Below are 22,368 nucleotides of genomic sequence, written 5' to 3' on the forward strand. Positions count from 1 at the left end.
TAAAGTGCAATCCAGATTGTCCTGACCCCATGCCTCATCCCAGGCACTGTGGTTTTTAGGCAGGTCATTCAGCTTGTCTGAACTTCCATCCAGTCCTAGCCTAGGTAATGTGGCCTGGGCAGACTGCCATGGGTTTCTTTATGGCAAGGTCTCTACTTCAGCGCTGTGGACATTTGGGTTGGTGTAGGGACTGCCTTGTGTCTATATAAAGAGAAATGCCTTAATGCCTTCCAGTGACCCTGCACTGTGCCAGGTTTTCTCAATCCTTAGGATATTTCCTGTTTTACAAGTGGAAAAATGAGGTGAAAGTGACCAAGTTCAAAGGTCCATTAGAACATGGATCTGACAGACCAAAGCCTCTCCTCTCGGGTAACAGAATGGTAAATATTAGCATGCACTGACACAGGTGTAAAAAAAAAAAATGTGAAAACTGGGAATACTCAAAATCTGAAATTGCTAAAAATACAACCTGGGGGTGGCAAGTGTGGACAACAAGTCATGCACAGAGCCTGGTGAACAGTTTGTCCTACCCCTACCCCCAAGGCACCCTGAATTACATGCAACCTCTTCTCAAAGTTGTGCATCACCTGTTCACATGGGGGTAGAGAGGCCCAGTTGTATTATTTGTTTATAGCTCAAGAGCCTAGCACAGCCCTTACTTCTGTCCATCTGGCACTACCTAGTTCTTTCCTCATTGACCCTGCTATTTCCCTCTTGGGACCTCCAAAAGACCTCAGCTGCAAAGAATGACTACATGCCGTCTGGAGTTTTGTACCTATAGTGAATTTCAAACGCCATTCCTCACAGAAACTAAAGTTCCATGACACAAGGACCACTTTGGAAGAGCAGAGTTGGAGATAGAAGTCCACGGGTGGCCAATCCCAGTTTTGGTTTGCTTCATGGTGGCTGGGGGTGGACCCGGCTGAGGGCCTTCACGGGCCAGTGGGAGCAGGCCTTTGAGCAGGGTCTTTCAGGCCACTGGGACCAATTCTACTGGAGCATGTGCAGGTCATGTCCCTGAGAAGGTGCATCATTTCCCTCTGTTTCAAGAGGAGGATGGGGGTGGCATAGCAGTTTTGTCAAGCAAGCAGAACAGTCACAGCCTGAGGCTGTTCTGCAGTTGGTTGGGGAGCCCTGAGCTTGTTGAAGAGGAAAAGAGGGTCCCTGCTGACAGTGATAATCCCCTCCTTGGAAGCACAGATGGTGGAGCCAGGCTGTGACTTCTAGTGGGGAAGGAGTGATGCCCAAGAATCATAAGGCACCCCATACCCTGGTCACAACAGCCCCACTGAACCTCCTACCCAAAAGTGTACAAACATGTACACATACATCACACATCTCATGCCATGTATACCACACATACATGCATGCTTCCCCACACATAACTGCCCAGCCCCCCGTCTTCCCACTGCCCAGGCCTCCCTCGCCCGGGAGTCGCAGAGAAACCTGAAAGCCTCCTGTTAGCTCCCCTGGGGAACTCCCTGGGTGTCCCTCCTATGTAGTAAATTATTATTTTATTATGATCTGTTTATAGTTCTCCCATTGTGTTACTTGAGCACAAGAATAGTTTCTTTTTTCTTTTGTTTTTGTTTTGTTTTGGTGGGAGCATTTAGAGCCCAGGGAACTAGGAGGCAGAAGGTTTTTGGTGACCACAAGATCTGCCCTCACCTGCTCCCCTGTTTCCCCGAAAACAAGACAGTGTCTTATATTAATTTTTGCTCCCAAAGATGCGCTAGGCTTTATTTTCAGGGGGTGTCTTATTTTTCCATGAAGAAGAATACTGTACACATTTATTGTTAAATGAAAATAAAGGAAATTTATTACCTGTATACGGTACAGTAGTACGGTAGTTGTCAACACAAACCAGACAAACTGAATCCTACAGTATCAAGAATTTACTTACATGTCATCATCTTCTGGAACATCATAACAATCCAATTCCTGAATTTCCTGGTGAATTTCTTGTGACTCCATTTCTTTCAGAATCAGTGGACCAAATCTCTCATGTTTAACCTGGGGGGGGGGGGGGGGAGGACTTATTTTCGGGGGGGGATGCCTTATATTTCACTCAGAAGGAAACCTGTAAGTAGGTCTTATTTTCGGAGGATGTCTTATTTTCGGGGAAACACAGCACCTATGCCAATCCTGACCAACCAATGGGAGGAAGCTCCACCTCTTAGTCTCTAGCCAATCAGCAGATGAGGTGTGCAGATGCTCAATCTCAGCCTCACTGCTCCCTTTTCTGTGTGTAGCCAGGTTAGAAGGGCCTCAGTCAAGGATCATGCAATAGGTTGGTCTTGACCCAACTAGTGTCCAGAACTCAACCAGGTAGGCACCGCCAGTGTGGTGGGCATGGTTCCAGTCACTTCCTCCTCAAGTAAATCCCCATGGCCTAGGACAGTGGTCAGCAAACATTAGTCAACAGAGCCAAATATCAACAGTACAAAGGATTGAAATTTCTTTTTTTTTTTTATAAATATATTTTTATTGATTTTTTTTACAGCAAGGAAGGGAGAGAGATAGAGAGCTAGAAACGTCAGTGAGAGAGAAACATTGACCAGCTGCCTCTTGCACACCCCCTACCGGGGATGTGCCCGCAACCAACGTACATGCCCCTGACCGGAATCGAACCTGGGACCTTTCAGTCCACAGACCGACGCTCTACCACTGAGCCAAACCGGTTTCAGCTGAAATTTCTTTTGATAGCCAAATTTTTTCAACTTAAACTTCTTCTAATGCCACTTCTTCAAAATAGACTTGCCCAGGCCATGGTATTTTGTGGAAGAGCCACAAAAAACTCAGGGGGCCAAAGAGCCGCATGTGGCTCTCGAGCCGCAGTTTGCTGACCACAGACCTAGGACGACCTCACAGAGCAGGGGCAGAATGGCATGCTCTATCCCGCATATCTCAAACATCTCCCCCCATTCCATCTCCCTGCCAGCTCTCCTTGAATTTGCACTTTTCCCTCCAGCAAAGAATAATTTACCAATTTCCTGAATGGGCATATTTATGGCTGATTCTGACTCTTTTAGAGCTAGTATCAGTGGGAACTAAGTAACACTGCAACAGAAAAAGAAACAAATGCCTTCATATTCTTTAAGATGGAACTCCAAAGTACATTATGAACATAAAAAGCTATTTGAATGGTTCCTCTTGCCTTAAAAACAAAACAAAACAATAAAAGTTATATAAACATTGCAGTGTCATTAAGAACAGCATGCTCCCATTTCTCAAGATTTTGCACTGCACAGTGTAGTGAAGGAAAGCACGAGTACTTCGTGACTCCACGATGTCAAGTTCTCAACAATCTATGGTTCAATGTGTATCAATAAGAAAAAGTATAACAATGGTAGAAATTCTAGATTGATTTTATTTCTCCCTTCTGTGTTGTGCCAGTACAGCCAAGGGTTCAGCAAGCCTGAGGGAGGGCAGTGAAGGATGAAGAAAAGACAGACAAAGAGAATAAGCTGGGTGGATCTCCTGTACCTGGCCAAGGCCACAGAGAAAGATCCAGACACAAGCTGAGGCTTTATTTTATAGTCAGAGATAAACAAGGTAGTGGTCAACATAGTTACAATGTTCTTGTGAGTTTCACTTGTTTTGGCAGCACTTGCTGCACCTCCCACAGCCCATTAGCTACCCAGGAAGGATCTAGAGGGCTGTGCCCTCTAAGCTGGGACTTGATTGAGGCTTTGCCAACAGGTCAGTCCGAGGCTGAATACTATAGCCGCTCCCTACACCCTTCTCCTTCACATGATCTCACAGCATCTCATAAAGATAAGAACAAGGCCTCAAGTTTGGTTCTCAAGTTCAAACTAAGTTTGGAAGTTAAGATGGAAACTTTGTAATGCTTATTTTTAGAAGGAAGGGGATGGAGGAAAAAAAAAAAAAAAAAAGGCCGAAACTGGTTTGGCTCAATGGATAGAGCGTCTGCTTGGGGACTGAAAGGACCCGGGTTCGATTCCGGTCAAGGGCATGTACCTTGGTTGCGGGCATATCCCCAGTAGGGGGTGTGTAAGAGGCAGCTGATCGATGACTCTCTCTCCCTTCCTCTCTGTACAAAATCAATAAAATATATTAAAAAAAAAAAAAAAAAAAAAGAGTAAAGGGAATGGAGAGAAGGCAGACAAAGTAAGCAGCACCAGCGAATATTAAATCTGGAAGTGACCCCCAGGGACAACTTGTCCAGAGGTTCTCAAGCCTTTCATTCATCTGTTTATCTACATATCTATCATCATCTTAAGTAGCAAGCTCCACAGCCCACCTTTTTACCCAGTGACATTTTAAGAAAAGCACAATATCCACTATCAACATAGAAAAGTGGTACCGTGGTGCTTGGAGAGCCCCCATGCCTTGGCCTTCCTCCAATCCTCCTCTGCCCAAGCACTCCAGGCCTCTCAATACACTGCCTGCAAAGTAGAAACATAATCTAACTCCTTAATATGCTGATGAGGAACAGAAAGGAACTAAGGGGAATTAATTCACTGGAGAAGAATTGGAAGTATTTTCCAGGATGATATTGGAAAGAACTAACAAAGATGGACCTAGAAACTTGGAAATAAGTAAAGTGGGGAAGGGGATAGTGGAAGTGATGGTGAAACAGTTGACCATGGAGTGGCCTTGAGCACTGTCACTGTGTGGGTTGCGCAGCACAGGGTTCCAGGAGGCTAAAGACCCTTCAGTTTCCCTATGTCCACTCCCTGCTCTTCACCTGCTGCTCTAATTATGGTGCCCCTCTTTTTTTATTCCTTAAAGAGGAATATACCACCAACACTTCGTCTTCAATGTCTCCAGATCTTTTTTGTTCAGTTTATTTTGTTTATTAGATTCCACATATAAATGAGATCATGTGATACTTGTCTTTGTCTGGCTAATTTCACTTAGCATAGTACTCTCTAGGTCCTTCCATGCTGTCTCAAGGAATAGACATCCTTCTTTATAGCTGCCTAGTATTTCATGGTGTAATACACTGTAAATGTACCACAGCTTTTTATCCACTCATTTACTGATGGGTACTGGGCTGTTTCCAGATCTTAGCTATTGTAGATTGTGCTGCTAGTAACATGGGGGTGCATATATTCCTTCTGATTGGTGTTTTGGGTTTCTTAGGATATATTCCTAGAAGTGAGATCACTGGGTCAAATGGCAGTTCCACATTTAATTTTTTGAGGAAACTCCACACTGTCTGCATTCCCATCATCAGTGTATAGGGCTCCTTTTTCTCCACATCCTCGCCATCACTTATTGCCTGTTGAGTTATTGAGAATAGCCTTTTTGACAGGTGTGAGGTGGTACTTCATTGTTTTAATTTGCATCTTTGATGATTAGTGATGTTGAGCATTTTTTCATATGTCTCTTGTACATTTGTATGTCCTCTTTGAAGAAGTATCTATTCAGATCTTCTGCCCATTTTTCAATTGGGTTGCCTGTCTTCCTTTTGTTGAGATGTAGGAGTACTTTTTATATTTTTGAAATTAATGCCTTATCAGATGTATCATTGGCAAATACATTCTCCCATACAGTGGGTTCCTTTTCATTTTGATGCTGATTTCTTTTGCTGTACAGAAGCTTTATAGTTTGGTATAGTCCCATTTATTTATTTTTTTCCCAGGAAATGATCAGTGAAAATTATGCTCCATGAGATAACTGATATTTTGCTGCCTACATTTTCTTCTAGGGTTTTTATGGTTTCACAAATTATATTTAAGTCTTTTATCTATTTTGAGAATAAAATGGTGGTATAATTTTATTTTTACATATATCTGTCCAATTTTCCCAACACCATTTATTGAAGAGACTGTCTTGTCTCCTTTGTTAAATATAAATTGAGCATAATGGCTTGGATCGATTTCTGGGTTTTCTGTTCTGTTCCACTGATCTATAAGCTTGTTCTTGTGTCAGTGTCAGTCTGTTTTGAGTACAGTGGCTTTGTAGTCTAGCTTGATATTAGGTATTTTGATCCTTCCAACTTTGTTCTGTTTTTCTCAAGATTGCTTGGACTATTTGGAGTCTTTTTTGGTTCCATATAAATTTATATAGTATTTGTTCTAGATCTTAAAAATATGCCATTGGTATTTTGATAGGGATTGCATTGAATGTATATATTGCTTTAGGTAGTATGGACATTTCAATTATGTTAATTCTATCAATCTATGAACCTGGTATATTCTTTAACTTGTATTTTCTTTCAACAGTCTATAGTTTTCTAAATACTGTTTTGTTTTGTTTTGTTTTGTTTTTACCTCCTTGGTTAAGTTTATTCCTAAATATCTTAAATTTTTTGTTATAATAGTAAATGGGATTTTTTTTTCTATTTATGTTCTCCCATACAGTGGGTTCCTTTTCATTTTAATGCTGATTTCTTTTGCTGTGCAGAAGCTTTATAGTTTGGTATAGTCCAATTTATTTATTTTTTCCCAGGAAATGATCAGTGAAATATTCTATTTCTGAGCGTTCATTATTAGTGTATAAAAATGCCATTAATTTCTGGGTGCTAATTTTGTATCCTGCTATATTGCTGAATTCTTTTATTAAATCTAATAGTTTTTTTGGTGGAATCTTTAGGGTTCTCTGTGTATAATATGTCACTTATAAATATTGATAATTTTTTTAAATCAATCTTTATTGTTCATATTATTACAAAGGTTCCTCATTTCTTCCCCCCTCCACCAGGATCCCACCCCACCCTCTGCCCCCTTACCACCCCCCATTGTCCTCATCCATAGATGCACAGTTTATGTTCATTCTCTTCCGCCCTCCCTTTCCCGAAAACAGTCAGTCCACTCCCCTCCCATATCGCCAACTCCACTATTATACAATGAACAACTATTATTGTTCATCAGGTTTTTCAATCTCCTTTTGTTGTTGTTGTTGCTGTTGTTGTTGTTTTTAATTAATAAACTTTTACACTTCTAAGAATAAATTTTAAAATCTAATAATTTTAAACCTTGGTTTTTTTTTTTTGTTTGTTTGGTTTTTTTTTGGTTTTTTTTTTCTGCCCTGGGAATTGAGAGCAAACTTGTTTACATGTAAACTTGCCCTTAGGCTATCAAAAGGTGTAGCCATTCAAGTGTAAATGGACACATTGTTTAAACATAGCTGCTGGTTGGAGTTGGATTACCTGTTCTGGGTGGGAAGGGCTTGTCATTCCCTTTCTCCATTAAAATTAAGGTGTTAGCTTTAAAACCTCTTTTTGGCAAGAGACCTTAAACTTTCAGAACTTTAAATTTTTCAGATAGTAAATCAGTTACTTAGCATTTTCTTAAATCAATAATACCTCCACATGTCCAAGGATACACTTCACACAAAAGACATTTCCAAATAGATCAACCAACCTCATCCAGGCCCCACACAAGGCACTCACAGATCAACACCCCAGCGCTATACTAACTCAACACATCCAGATCTAAGCCTTCATCACTTGATTCAGCAGACCCTCAAGTTCCCCCAAAAGTTTCCAGCCATGTCTGAGAGGCAGCCTTGGGGCGGGGGCAGGCGAGGAGCGAGCTGTTCCGGGCCTGGCTGCTCCCGACTCGGCTGCTCTGGGCCTGGCCACTCCCGGCCTGGCTGCTGCTGTTCTGGGCCTGGCTGCTCCCAACCCGGCTGCTCTGGGCCCTGCTGCTCCTGGCCCGGCCACTCCGGCCCTGGTTGCTCCCGGCCTGGCTGCTGTTGCTCCGGGCCTGGCCGCACCCAACCCGGCTGCTCTGGGCCCGGCTGCTCCTGGCCCGGCCACTCCGGCCCTGGTTGCTCCCGGCCTGGCTGCTGTTGCTCCGGGCCTGGCCGCACCCAACCTGGCTGCTCTGGGCCCGGCTGCTCTGGGCCCGGCTGCTCTGGGCCCGGTTGCTCCGGGCCCGGACGCTCCGGGCCTGGCCGCTCCCAGCCTGGCAGCTGCTGCTCTGGGCCTGGCTGCTCCCGACCCGGCTGCTCCTGGCCCAGCCGCTTCGGGCCCAGCTGCTCCTGGCCTGGCAGCAGCTGCTCTGGGCCCGGCTGCTCCAGGCCCGGCTGCTCCAGGCCTGGCCACTCCCGACCTGGCTGCTCCAAGCATGGCAGCTGCTGCTCTGGGCCTGGCTGCTCCCGACCCAGCTGCTCTGGACCCGGCAGCTCCTGGCCTGGCTGCTGCTGTTCCGGGCCTGGCCGCTCCCGACCTGGCTGCTCCGGGCCCGGCTGCTCCGGGCCTGGACACTCCCAGCCTGGCAGCTGCTGCTCTGGGCCCGCCTGCTTCGGGCCCGGCCGCTCCGAGCCTGACAGCTCCCGACCTGGCTGCTCCGGACTTGGTTGGTGCTGCTCTGGGCTTGGTTGCTCCTGACCCGGCTGCTCTGGACCTGGCTGCTCCGGGCCTGGCCGCTGCTGTTCTGGGCCTGTCTGCTCCCAACCTGGATGCTCTGGGCCTGGAAGCTCCTGGCACGGCCACTCCTGGTATAGATGTTCCTGGACTGGCCACCCTGGGCTTGGCCGCCTCTGCCTCAGGCCTGGCTGCTGTTGCCCCAGGTCTGGCTGCTCCAGGCCTGGCTGTTGCTGCTCTGGTCTGGCTGCTGCTGCTCTGGGGCCTGGCTGTTGCTGGTGCAGGCCCGGCTGCCACTGCCTTGTGCCTGGCCACTCTAGGCCTGGCAGCCGCTGTTGCAACATTCTGTCCCTTTTTTTTTTAAACGCATTTATGTTGCAATGTTGACTGCTGAGTTGAGTTCTGACTTAGTCTTCTATTTTTCAAGATCTTGTTTGTATTCTTTCTTAAGTAATTTTACTATCTTTTGCTCTCACTTGATTTCTTCACATTGAAAACTTCTTTGGTTTCTTCCTCCTTGTCCTGGAAGCTCAGCAGGTTGGCCTGTGGCACCCCTTTGTTCTCCGCAGGCTCCTGCACTGATTCAGCCTGTTGCCAGGGTTGGCACCGCCACCCAGGAAGCAGCCCCCGGCCTTGGCTCCATTGCCCGCGCTCAGCAGTCGAAGGCCCAGGGGCATCCCCCCCCCCAGGGGGGGCCCCGTCGCCCGGCTCCTTGCTGGCACCCGGCTGGACGGTGTCCGGCAGGGGCTCCTGCTCCTCGTCGCGTTCCTCCAGTCTGGAGCTTTTTTCCTCCTTCCCACTAGGGGAGTCTAGCATCAGAGTCAACAGACTGTCCTCTGCACTCAATGTGCGTGACTCTGGGGGCTCCGTTTTTCGCCGCTCCCCCAGGACTCCACCTCACAGCCCCGTCTCCCTCTGCTTGAGCCTGGGTCCTCAGGGATTGGCCTAGAACTGGAGTTCAGAGCAGTCGGGACTGGGGCTCAGCATCAACGGAGGTTTTGTTTCTTCCCGCCAGGGCAATACAGCATCAGAGTCAACATTCTGTCCTCTGCACGCAATGTGCGCGACTCCGGGGGCTCTGCTTTTCGCCGCTTCCCTGGGATTCTGCCTCACAGCCCCGTCTCCCCCTGCCAGAGCCTGGGTCCCCAGGGTCTGGCCTAGAACTGGGGTTCAGAGCAGTCGAAACTGGGGCCCAGCATGGCCGGAGCTCCTATTTCCTTCCCTCCAGGGCAATCCCGCATCAGAGTCAACATTCCTTCCCTTGCGAGCAATGTGCGCGACTCTGGGGGCTCGGCTTTTCGCCGCTCTCCCAGGACTCCACCTCACAGCCCCGTCTCCCCCTGCCCGAGCCTGGGTCCCCAGGGTCTGGCCCATAACTGGGGCTCAGCGCTGCCAGTTCTGGGGTTCAACCCAGGCCGGGCTTTTATTTCCTTCCTGCTAGGGAATGTCAGGCAGGCACCAAGCCTTCTCCTCCTCTCCGGCTGCGTCCTCTCCGCGTGTGCGTGCACGTAGCATGTCTCCATACCTTAGCCTTTTTTAGCTCCTCTGATTTTCCTTCTGGTTTTCTCTTTCCTTCTTGTTGTAGAATTTTCAGTCAGTCGACTACCTGTAGCTCTGGGCAATGTCCACTCTACATTTTAGTTGTATTCCATTGAAATTGTTGTGTGCTGCTGCAGTTAGGTGTCTACCTGAGCAGCCATCTTGGATCCTCCCTGTCAAATATTGATAATTTTTCATCCTCCTTTCCAATTTGGATGTCTTTTACTTTTTCTTCTTGTTTGATCTCTGCACCTCCAGTGCTATTTATAATAATAAAAGCATAATATGCTAATTAGACTGGATAGCCGAATGACCTTCAGAACGTCCTTCTGGACAAAGCCAGGGCTGCAGTGGCTGAGACAAGCCACCATGGTGGCGAGGGCTGAGCCCTTTGTATGAATTTCATGCATCGGACCTCTAGTATTGAATAAAAGTAGGGAAAGCGGACAACCCTGCCTTATTCCTGATCTTAAGGGAAATGTTTTTAGTTTTTGCCCATTGAGTATGATGCTAGCTTTCTGTTCTTCATAAATGGCTTTTATTATGTTCAATATGATCCCTCTATTTCCACTTGGCTGAGAAATGGTTTTATCAGAAATGGTTGTTGGACCCTACGTGGTTTGGCTAAGTGGATAGGGTGCCGGCCTGTGAACTGAAAGGTCCTAAGTTCGATTCAAGTCAAGGGCACATGCCTGGGATGCAGGCTTGATCCCCAGTAGGGGGTATGCAGGAGGAAGTCAATCAATGATTCTCTCTAATTATTGATGTTTCTATCTCTCTCTTCCTTTCCCTTCATCGCTGAAATCAGTAAAAATATATCTTAAAAAAATGGTTGTTGGATTTTGTTGAATGCTACTTCTGCATCTATTGATATGATCATGTGATTCTTGTCTTTTGATTTGTTTATGTGATGTGTCACATTTATTGATTTGTGAATATTGTACCAGCCTTACATCCCTGGTCATGATTTATGATCTTTTTAATATATTGCTGGCTCCAATTTGCTAATATTTTGTTGAGGGTTTTATCATTTAGTTCATCAGGGATATTGGCCTGTAATTCTTTTTCTTTGATAGTGTCTTTATCTGGTTTTAGAATTAGGATAATGCTGGCTCTCAAAAAAAAAAAAAAAAAAAAAAAAAGCTTACAAGTGTTCTTTCCTTTTGGATATTTTGGAATATATTAGTTCTTCTTTGATTGTTTGGTAAAACTCCCCTGTGAAGTCATCTGGACTCAGGCTTTTATTTGCTGTGAGTTTTTTGTTGTTGTTGTTTGTTTTTTATATTTTATTGATATTTTACAGAGAGGAAGAAAGAGGAATAGAGAGTTAGAAACATTGATGAGAGAGAATCATCAATCAGCTGCCTCTTGCACACCCCCTACTGGGGATGTGCCCACAACCAGGTACATGCCCTTTACCGGAATCGAACTGGGGACCTTTCAGTCCGCAGGCCAACACTCTATCCACTGAGCCAAACCAGTTCCAGGGTTCCAGCTGCTGTGAGTTTTTTTTTATTTTTTATTACTGCCTCTATTTCAACAATTGTTATTGGCCCATTTAGGTTTTCTGATTTTTCCTGATGCAGTTTTGGGAGATTTTATTTTTCTAGGAATTTGTCCATTTCATCCACATAGTCCAGTTTGTTGGCATATAGTTGTCCACATTATTTTCTTACAATTCTTTGCATTTCTGTGGTATCAGTGGTAACTTCTCCGCTTTCATTTCTGATTTTATTTATCTGGGTCCTCTCTCTTTATTTCTTGATGAATCTGGCTAATGATTCATCAATTTTGTTTACCCTTTCAAAGAACCAGCTCTTTGTTTCACTGATTTTATATACTATTTTTTTTTTTTTTTTAGTTTCTATGTCATTTATTTCTACTTTAATCTTTATTACTAGAGGCCCAGTGCATGAAATTCATGCTCTTGTAGGGGAGAGGGGCCTTCAGCCCAGCCTGCTCCCTCTTGCTGCTGTGGAGGCAGGAGAGGCTCCTGACACTGCCATTGGGCTCGTCAGCCATGAGCCTGGCTTCTGGCTGAGCAGTGCTCCCCATGTGGGAGTGCACTGACCACCAGGAGCAGCTCCTGTGTCGAGAATCTGCCCCTTGGTGGTCAGTGTGTGATATAGCATCAGGTTGTTCCTTTGTGGGGCCAGAACTGGCTCTCCAACATTCCTTGAGGAGTCCCAGATTGCAAGAGGGCAAGGGCAGGCCAAGGGACACTACCAGTGCATGATTAGGGTTGGGGAGGGATGTGGGAGGTTGGCCAGCCAGGAAGGGACCACAGGAGGGCTTCTGGGCGTGTCCAACCCATCTTGCTCAGTCCCTTTGTACCTGTCTTTCCTCATCTCTACTCTTTCAGGCAGAGGCTGGGGAAAACCCCATGCTGTGGAAAGGCCCTGCTCCAGGGAGTTCTCAGCAGAGCTCTGGCCTTGAGTTAAGGCACTGAAGGCCACTTTAAAGGAGAATGCAGTGGTACAGGGTCTGGGGGCCCTGTGTCCCCATGTCCCAGGGAGACATAGTATGGTATTTCAGAGCACAGATTCTTTCCCAGACTTTGTGGGAAGAATCTTGCTTTACCACTTTGCTGAGCTTGGACTGGTCATCTCTACCTGGGTGTCCTTCTTCATAGAGTGGAGATTCTAATCATAATAGTACCTGTTGTGAGGCTTTAGTGAATTAATATGTGTAAAGGGTTTAGAATAGTGCCTAGGGTGTAGCAAATGCCTAATAAACAGTGGCTATTGTTATTAATATTCTCCGGGGCCAAATGATGGAAAGAGGGAGGAAATAAATCCTGTCTGGGGCTGGGTGAAAGCAAGGGGCCCATCTTCTCAAGTCAGCCTGACGATGGGCATGGGAGGGGGCACCACGTGATCCCTCCCTCTATCCACTCCTGTCCCAACTAAGAAAGGAAATTCCCCTCTTCTCCTTCCCTCACCCCCATCAGGAGCACAGAGCTCTGTCCATGCAGCTAGGGTAGGCCTTGAGCTCAGCTTGGGGTACATGAGTCTGAGTGCTCTGTGGACCTTGGGCACCTTATTTCCCGCCCTGAGCTCACTCCCTTCTAAACCAAATAGGGTGTAGTGAACTGACTCCTTGGGTATTGGAAACATGGGAACTCCTAACTCTAGTCCATACTTTGTCCTCAACCGACCCAACTCCCAACAAGCTCTTCCCATGGCTCCTAGGGATGAAAAAATGGAAGCTGACTCCACTTGTGGGTGCAGAATCTTTATTCATTCAGTGGCAGGGCTGCCAAAGGGGCCAAACTCTCCTCCACCTGCTAGTCACACTGCTCTGTGCCAAACCAGCGGATTTGGCCCTGGGAGGGTGGCAGTGACCGAGGTGGCCAGGACATCGCCAGAGCTTGGTTAGGGGCTGTGAAGGCAGTGGTTTGGCGAGGCAAGGTGCCCAGGGTTGTTGGGTCAGGATATCCAGAGCCATCTCAGAGTCAGCTGGTACAGGCAACATTCACACACAGCTCACAGTTATTGGCAGTGATGGTCTCTGGCAGGGGGAGAAAATCGGTCAGTTGAATATGAATCTGAAACATCTGTGGTCCAGGGAGCTGAAAGCCAGGTGGCTAGAGAAGGCCTGCTTAGAGGGCCAGCATCTTTCTCACAGATGAAGAGCATGGCATTTTAGGAATGGAGTGAGCATCTTGGCTTAAGTCCCAGGCCCTTTCCTTCCTCACAGAGCCTGGGCAGGTCACTTAAACTCTGTGCCTGGGTTTCATGTCTCCTGAATGGACAGTAACAGCCTGACAGGATGGTTGTGAGGAGAGGATGCAGGCACAGGTCTGCCAAGGACCTGGCACTGAGTAGTTGCTCAGTAAATGGTAGCTAGTCACTATATGCTCTGGCCAGCTCTGCTTCGTCCTTTACCTTTCACCTTAGATGCCACCTCTTAGCTTTTCAGACTCTTCATGCCACCCCGGACGTGACTTACCTCTCCTTGAGTCCCGCTGTGCTCTCCCTCATCACTGCATCGCAGTCAGTGCTCACGGGTCTCTTTCCCTGGGCCCTTCCTTCCCGTCTGGGAAGTCTTTGATGTAGGATGACCAACTCTTTCTGGTTGTTGGGAATTGAGGGGCTTTCTCACTCCTGGCTTTTGGTGCCCAAACTGGGGAGAAGAGGTTGCGTATCTTGGATTGTCCTGTCCTTAGCCACTGGGCACTTAATAGAAATAGCATGAGGTGGAGGAACCTGAACCTGACCTGGGGTGTGGGAAGGAAGGAATAAAGGCAGGAAGTGATGGGGGCGCTCACTCAAGGCTGTGAAGATGCTGGTGGCCTCCCTGGAGGCGCAGATGGGCTGGAGGTCCAGTGGCTGGACCACTTGTTAGCATGGACAGGCAGGAGGTTCTGGGATGCAGGTGGGGGCTGAGCACCCACTGCCTCTCCTGGTCTCTCATTTCTTAATGGATTCCAGCTGGACCTGGAAGCCCTCAGAGGTGGGAGAAGATGGGAGGGCATCAAAACCTGGGCTGGCAGACCAGGGCTCATCAGACTCCACAGCCTTTCCGGTTCTCAGGGAAAGTGCAAGGTGGTATCTGACACTTTACGCCTTGGTGTCACAGGCCCCCATCACTGCTAGTTGAGGCCATAGTGAGGCCTCTGTGGTTTAAGACATGGGCTTTGGACCTAGTTCAAATCTCAGTTCTTCTTGACCAGGTGCTGTCTCTTCCCTGCTCTGAGCCTCATCTGACAAATGGAAGTAATCATGTCCCCTCTTCCGTGGTATCTAGGGCACTCTCCGTAGCTGGGTGACCTCCCCTGAACCGACATGCCAAAATGATGGCAACCCCAAGCTGGCCAGCTGTAAGGCCAGGCTGCCTGGGGAGGTGGAGGCTCTCTCTGCAGGACCTCCTTTGTTCTTCTCATGGAGGCCCTACCCACTAGGAGTGGGAGGCCAGGCTTCCGGGAGGCCAGCAGCAAACTGTCTCACACAGACAGACCTGCTTCTATGACTCCTTCCAGCATCACAGGCACCCCGGAAGGAGACCAGGTTCCCTGCCATCTGCTCTCCGGGCTTTTCCTATGCTGGGCCCTCGGTCTGAAGCAGTCTGTTCTCTGTGCCTCCTGTTCATCCTGCAATGTCAGCTCAATTATCCGCCAGGGAAACATTTTCTGGTGCTTACTCCCCTGCACCCATACACGGGTGAACACAGAGAGCTCCTGGAGTATATGGGTCTCCCCTCTGCCTTCAGGGCATCTCAAGGACAGGCTCCATTCTTGTTCCACTCTGACTCTAACCAGGATGGACCAGCCTTCAAGGAGAGTTGTACTGAATAACAGCAGTTTATTATTATTGCTATTGTCATCATCACCATAACCATGGGTATGCTGGCCGCCCACACCTCCAGCTGTCCTAGTCCCTGGGCTATGAATGTATGTTGGGCTGAATCCTAGGCCCTGTGTGCCCTGTACCTCATGAATTCCCAGCATCCTCTCTCCTTCCCAACCTCCCACCATGGGAAACTTTAGTCAAAGGCCATTCTGGCTGGAAGGACTCACTTGGATGTATTCAAACTATGTACTCTGCAGGAGCCCCAGGAGGGCCATAGCCACTCCAGACAGAAGCCTTCACATAGTCCTGCCACTCATGTTGCTCCCTTTGCATCCTACCACAGCCATACACTCATCTGCTGCCTGCTTCTCTGGTTAGCAACTTTTATAAGCCATGCACCCTGGTCACTCATTAACTGGGCAGCTGGGGTGGGGTGGACACCTGGCTGACTTTGGGACAAGCCTGGAGTCCATTCTCAGAGGGGAGTAAAGGCAATGAGGCCCAGGGCGCAGGAGTCAAAGACCTGCTGTGTGTGGGCTCCATGGGTGAGCCTTGGACCACACCACTTTCCTCTGCTCCTCCAGATACCTAAGTGAGTAAGATAGGGAGACCATTTCACAGACAGGGAAGGTGAGGTTCCAGAGTTAAAGTGACTTGCCTCAGGTCATGGGACTAGTCAATGGCAGAGTGGAGACTCAGGTATCTTTGACCCTGGTCAGCTGTGGTTCTCTCGGCACAAGATGCAGACAGGCTGGCCCAGGGAAGGTGAGCAGATACAGAACTCTTAGTGCCCCTAGACCTATATTTCTTCCACCTCCTCTTCCCAGCTCTATTTAAAAGCCATCTTTCTGATTAGTCTGGGCCCAGGTCTTCAAACTGCCTCTGCCTGCATCTCCCAACGGGGCCTTGATGTCCTCAGGCCACGATTGACTCATCTCACCTGTCTATGTCTTTCAGAAGCCAATAGCCTCCCCCAGCCTGGAGGAAAGAGCCTGGTCTTGGAGACAGGTTGACCCTGGTTCAGAGCCTACAGCTGTATGATCATGGACAAGTCACGTCAACTCCGACTGAGCTTCACTTTCTTCTTCCATCAAATGGGTGGGATGAGGAACCCACTACATGAGGTTGCTAAGAGAGTAATGGGGTCCATTTGGGCTCACCCTCTTCTCAAGGTAATACATGCCACAGCAGGGCCCTTAAGCTCAAAGTTGTTTTCTAGGCAATGCAGTACTCATGCCTCTATGGTTGAAGGTTGGGTCAGGGACAAGAGAATAAAGTCCACAGGGGTTATCACCAGTGCCTGCTCAGGCAGCTGTAAATGGTGCCCCTGCCAGGCCTCAGTTCTGCTGGGCACTGAGCCTGGTATATAGTAGCAGCCATGCATAACGGGGAAGGCCCATTCTTCAACCTGTGCCTAACATTTCATCATGCTTCCCCAGACCAACTCTCCTGCACAGGCCTAATTTCATCTCAAGCTTTCAAAGATGCATTCCACCTGCCTATAATTCATTTCCTTTCTTATCTTGTGATAAAATGGGAAAAGCAGAGTTAACTTGATATTTCCTATGTCTTGCTTTAAATCCAGGTTTCAGCCTTTACTCTTTGGAGGCTGAAGAAATTAATGGACTCTTCCATGCTTTCTCATCTGTGGACTGAAAATAGAACTGAACAACAACTCTCATTTCTTGAACCTACATTATGTGCTAGGCACAGTGCTATTTTATGGACATAATCTTGTTCAGTTCTATAGGATGGGTGTAATGGTTGTCTCCATTTCACAGGTGAGTAACCCAAGGCCCACCAAGCACCATGTTAATGTCATGCTGACCTACACATAAAAGTCCTTTCAAAGTGAGAGGCAATAAGCATTTATTTGAGATCAAAGAATATTTATTTGGGAAGCATTGATTCAGGAAGAAGCTCAAATATGTTCTGACTAGGAGACAAAGGCAAGGAGTATGATGAGAAAAGGAAGGTGAATGATTATATCAATAGGAGGAACGCATTTCTATCAATGCAGATAATGTAAGATGCAGATAACATATGCCAAGCAGGAGTGAGGCTCATTAAGTGGGCAAGATATACAAATTCCCCACAGCATGCATGGGATTGAGGTCCAAGGCACAGCTGCCATTTATGTTTTTAAATTTGCAGTTGGGGATCATTGTGAAACTTGATTGCTCTGTCTTCAGGACTTCTTGAAGTCCAACTCCACAATAAAGCCAATCAGATTCAATAATAAATGTCAAATAAGTGCTAATGAACCATTTACAGACTTGAGAGAGAAATCAGGCAATCTTTTATATCACAATTATCCCTTCCAAATATTAAATCTGAACTGTAAGCAGAATTTGCTCTAATTGCATTCCCCTCCTCACTGCTGTGAGATGCATTGGTTTTCACCTCCTATCTTGGCTTTCTGGAGAGAGGTCTGACAAGCTGACATGCTGCTTTCCAGAGGCAAATGCTCCCAGGCCATCATTCAGAGAGGAAGAAGGCAGAGGATGTAGGGATCCCCCTGTCCAGGTTACTGAGCCCTGGAGCTTGATGCTGGCTGGATGTCCCCAGTGTGTGCGTGGAAGTCTCTTCATGGGTGAGGCTGGTTGCAGGGAAGGAGATGAATCACCTCACCAGGAGCTCAGGTGTGGCTTCAGGAGGCTAGGTGGAGCCCAGGGACAATGTAATGTATCCAGTCTCTATCTCTCCATCTGCTGCACTAAGACATGCAAAGACTAGCACCATTGCAGCACTAGTTTTTGCCTAATGCAGATGCTGCTTTCTGGTGCTCCTGTGAACAATCTGGCTAGGTGATCTGGGCTATTGTAGAGGGAGTGACAACAGGTGACAGCCTTATGGGAGCTTCCTTGTAGGTTACAATTTGCTTTTCTCTTGCTGCCTTTAAGATTCTTTCTTTGTTAATTTTTGGCATTTTAATTATGATGTATCTGACTGTGAGCCTGTTTGGGTTCTTCTTGCTTGGGACCCTACGTGCCTCCTGAACTGGTATGATTTTTCCTCTATCAGGTTAGGCAAGTTTTCTGTCTTTATTTCTTCCAACAACCCTTCTCTACCCCTCACTTACTCTCTTCCCCTTCTGGTGCTCCTGTTATGCAAATATTGTATATTTCATGTTGTCCCATAGTTCCTAGTCAGGCCTCCTGTTTTTTAAATTTTTTTTTTTGATGGAGTGATTTTTCTACCCTGCCTTCTAATTCACTGTTCCAATCCTCAGATTCCCCTACTCTTCCAATGTGTTCTTAGATTAGTGCTATGTCATTCTTTATTTCTGACTGGAAATAAAGATATTCTTTTTCTCATAGTTACTATACATTTTCTCCTGCTCTAGAACTCTATATCAGATACATTTCTTTTTTTTTTTTTTAACATATTTTATTGATTTTTCACAGAGAGGAAGGGAGAGAGATAGAGAGCTAGAAATGTAGATGAGAGAGAAACATCGACCAGCTGCCTCTTGCACACCCCCTACAGGGGATGTGCCCGCAACCAACGAACATGCCCTTGACCAGAATCGAACCTGGGACCTTTCAGTCTGCAGACAGACCTACACTCTACCTTGGAGCCAAACTGGTTTCGGCTATATCAGATACATTTCTTATCTCCATTTCATTGATTTCTTCTTCTTGAGAATTATCCTGTTCTTTCATTATCTTGTTGTTTTTTGCCTCCCCATTTTGGCTGCCTGTTGGGTTTGTGTCTGTGTATTAAATAGATCTGCTATGACTCCCAATCTCTAGTGCAAGACAATGCCAGATGCTGTTTCTTATTGGCTCTGATTACCCTGTTTAGGGCTATCAGCAATCCACAGCTTGAGGATACCTCTGCTGGGATTGGAAGCCTTTGGAAAGGACTGAGATGTGCACCAAGGTCTGTTTTTCCTAGTCCAAGGCCCAGAAGGAGATCAGGCAAAGATTCAAAGCATCCAGAGATCTGCCTGGGCCTGTGGTCTGATTGTTATCAGTTTTGATTGGCCTTAGGCTATGGACCACAGGGTGGGGCAAAAGTTATTCCAAAAGAGTGTGATAACTGCCTTTCCCTGGACAGCAAAGGTCTAGGATAAAGTTGTCCTTCACATTGTGAATGACTCAGCACAGGAAAGTAGAGTGGCTGCCTCCAAGCTCCAGTCTCAGAGCTCCCAACCCTGGACTCTCCTCACACAATTCCAGTCCACACTTCCCACCTTCTGCTGGAGCCCAAGGTGAGTGGCTGCACAGGAAAATTTGTGCATTGGCCCTTTAAGAGAATGCCTGCATATCCAGCCATCATTGGCTGGCAGATAGTTGGGAAACTCAGCTTCAAATTTAGACCCCAGAGTTCTCAGTGGGAACCTCCCACAGCTGAGCATTCCCTCCAGACCTTCAGGTGCTGTCTGTGGGAGTCCAGCCACTCCTTTCACATCTCACTTCCTACAAGTATCTATGCAATCTCCACTTGCCATCTTTGGTTATCAGGGTTCTTTCCAGGTAAGCTTCAGTTGATTTTTCAAGGTGGTTTTTCTGTATTTTAGTTAAATTTCCAATGTGGTCGTGGGAGAGTGTTAGTGTAGCTTCCATTTACTCTGCTGCCATTTTTAACCTCCCCACTCATTAAATTTTAATTGTGGTAAAATACATATAACATAAAATTTACCATCTAAACTATTTTAAAGTGTCAGTTATGTGGTATTAAGTACATTCACACTATTATGCAACCATCACCACACTTCATCTCCTGAACTTGGTGATTAGACCCAAGGAACGAGAGGCATTTATTCTTTGTCTGCTTCTCTGTAGACCCAACATGGCCCAGTATATGGAGGTAAGGACAGGTAGTGCTATCAGACAGGGGGCCTAACTCTGAGGGGGTCTGCCTAGGACTTGCTGGTAGTGTGTGGGTTCTTGACTTGGTGCAGGACAGATTTCACAACATGAGTTCAGGTGATTTTGAGAGTACATTTATTAAAACTGGGGACAGTGAAACAAGAAAGGGCTTAGCATAGAAGAAGCAACAGGAGAGAGCCTAGGTGGGGCTGCTTTAACTCACTTGGAAGTCAGAGAAAGGGGGCCTTGGAGACAAATTTAGGGCCCTGGACCAGCTGTCACTGTCCATTGCTCCCCTGCTTTCAAGTCTTGTAGGGACCCTTAGAGTTTAGGAGATGCAGGCCTGTCGGGGAAGAAGAGAAAGAAGGGAATGGTGTGGGGACTCTCTCTCTCTCTCCCCCCACCCCCTCTCTCCTTTCTCTCTCTCTTCCCGGTGGGAATCTCAGCAGAATACTCATCAGTTTTCCAGGTGTGCTCTTTCAGGAAGTGGTCTTTATTAATTGGTCAGTACCAGGTCAGGGGGTCATTGGTCATTGCAACTGGTGTCACCCACCTGGTTTTGCTGCTTTTTTGGGCCTGAAGCTGAAATACAACTGAGGCCTGGGTGTTATCTTTAAGGAGGTGACCTTCTGTATCTGTTGTAAATTGCTCAGCCAGTTTGTTCAGCTGTCAGTCTCAGTTTCCCCATTCCACTTGCCAAGGACTTTTTCTAGCTTCTTACTATCCTTACTACTCTCAGGTTCTCCTTAACCAGTTTGTGACCTCCTGCAATCACTTCTTTTTATCTATAAAATGAGAGGTGTGATTAGCTGATCTTGAAGTTTTGTTCAGCCTTTGAAAATTTTATGTTTCTCTGAATATCAGTTTTGCAAAACCAAACATGTTGATTGGATTCTTACTATCCTTACAATCCAGGTGACTCTGACTCATAACCAGCACTGCTTGTTCTGTAATAGGACCCTCATGGTCCTCAGATTTCCCCAGTTTTGGGAGCCCCAGAGCCTAATTCTATCCACACTCTCAGAAGGTCACAGTGGTTCCACAGAGCTCCTGTGAGAGGAGCAGTGAGGCAGTCCTGCTGCTAACAGCCTTGAGGACAGCAATGTCAACTATGGAGTTCATTACCTGAGAAAGTGGCCCTTGACCACATGAGATGACCAGAATCATGGATTGTCCTGAGTCAAGCAGATAGTACATTAACTCATAAAAATTGAGTGGTGACCTCACTATACTCACAGGCTGGGGGGTTTGGGGACAAGTGACTCATGCAGATGACATAATGATCTAGCAAAGGCTGTCTTATGTCATGAGGACCCAGGCTTTGATGTGGACATTTTCCTTTTTAGGTGGACCTGCCAGTGCCAAAAGCATACCATTGATTTTTTTTGTCTTCTTCCACCTCAGCTCTAAGGATGCAGTCTTCTGGAAAGTGAGGGGTATAGGTCTTTCACAGGTTAGAAGAAGAGAGTCATGTATGGAAATAGGAACTTGTCCCAATTATGCCCCAATTAATTGATTATCTGTCTAGACTTAGTGGGACAAATGCAGGTGATCAGGACTTCAATGTCTAGATAGCTTAGCCGAACCGGAACAAATGACACACAAGACAGAATGAGTATGTAATCACACAGCCTTTATTTATTCCTAGTGGTTCCTGGGTTCCAGCAAAGGCCACCTGGTGATGCACAATGAAGGACGGACGATGAAACAGAGACAGGCAGGCGGCCGCAGTTGGTTCAGGCTCACACAGCAGAGCAGTCAGGGGCTTGTCTCACGGAGCGACGTAGAGTCCTCCTCTCATTGGGCAGGAGATGTTGACTGAAGAAGAGTCCCAGGCTTATTGTAGACCATAGTAAACAACTTGTGTCCTTATCAGTGTGGGCCAGACGGTGTGCCTTATGCTAAGAGCAGGGCGTTTACACTTTAAGGGCTCAAGGCTTTTACATCAAGATAGTGGGGTGTTCATTAATTTAGGAAGTTTCAGAGTATTGGGGTTTCCACCCAGCAAACATTTCACACAATAATTATTTCACACATTAGAGGGGCTTCCTTATGACCATAACATTATTATAACAGAACCCATGGTCACACAGTTGACAGGCAACAAGGATAACTTGTCAGTTACATGGATTTTCCATGTTAGAAAAAGACCCAGGGTAGCTGAATCTGTTGGGAACAAGGGCATTTCCCCTCCATTTTCCAACTACCAACTCATGGATGTTTTCCAGGTGGGTGATTTTCTGCATTCGCTCAACGTATTTTTGTTGTGCTTGTGTTTGATATGCTGGCATCCTGGAAGAATTGCTACCGACACCAAGAATCCAATCAACGTATTTGGTTTTGCAAAACCAATATTCAGAGAAACATAATATTTTCAGGGCTGAACAAAACTTTAAGATCATCTAACATACCCCTCATTTTATAGATCAAAAGAAGTGAT

General features: G+C 46.7%; 1 long non-coding RNA gene across 1 annotated transcript in view; it reads right to left on the bottom strand.

The window, feature by feature from the left end:
* Positions 1-22,368, bottom strand: part of LOC311619937 — a 342,372-nt gene that overhangs the window by 211,306 nt on the left and 108,698 nt on the right. The gene's annotated exons all lie outside the window — the stretch shown is intronic.

This window comes from Pipistrellus hanaki, assembly GCF_964339955.1.
Source record: "Pipistrellus hanaki genome assembly, chromosome: 3".
Lineage (NCBI taxonomy): Eukaryota > Metazoa > Chordata > Mammalia > Chiroptera > Vespertilionidae > Pipistrellus > Pipistrellus hanaki.